The sequence below is a fragment of the Rhea pennata genome, chromosome Z, assembly GCF_028389875.1.
Source record: "Rhea pennata isolate bPtePen1 chromosome Z, bPtePen1.pri, whole genome shotgun sequence".
NCBI classification, from domain to species: domain Eukaryota; kingdom Metazoa; phylum Chordata; class Aves; order Rheiformes; family Rheidae; genus Rhea; species Rhea pennata.
Genome location: NC_084702.1, coordinates 56,676,811 through 56,677,402, shown reverse-complemented (window position 1 = coordinate 56,677,402; position 592 = coordinate 56,676,811).

The following is a 592-nucleotide window of genomic DNA, read 5'->3' as shown; positions in this document are numbered from 1 at the left end:
CAGGACAAAGCGGCGGCCGCGGCCCCGCCCGCCGGCCCCAGCCATGGCGTCCCGGCCGCGCGCGAGGGCAGCAACAGCAGCGGCAGCCGCGCGCGCGCGCGGGCTGGGCTGGGCTCGGCTCGGCGACAGCTCCCGCCAAGCGACGGCACCTGCCCGCGGGGCGGGAAAGCGGCGCAACCCGGAAGAGGCCCCCGGCAGCAGGAAGTGGCGTCACGGCGGCGAGCGAGACGCGCAGGCGCCTGGCGCCTGCCGTGGTTGCTAGGCGACGCCTGAGCGACCCTGCGAGGGGGCGTGGCCTGCGGGGGGGTGGGGCGGTGTAGAAACGTCTAGTACGTGCGGTCGCTGTTGTCGCGGCTGGGGAGGGGGCGCGTGGGAGCCGCTGTGGAGAGCGACAGTCAAAGGGAGAAACCTTGAAGTAAAACTCACACGTATTTAGCTGGTTGCCCCTGAGGCGCCGTGGGGGCCCCATCCCAGGGCAGCAGTTACTTGGTTCTGGGTGGCCTCCAGGAGAAATTGAGGTGTTAAAGCGTGCCTGAAGCCGCCGCACGGCTGAAAGCGTCCGAGATCGTTGAGCAGCTTTAACCCAGCGCCT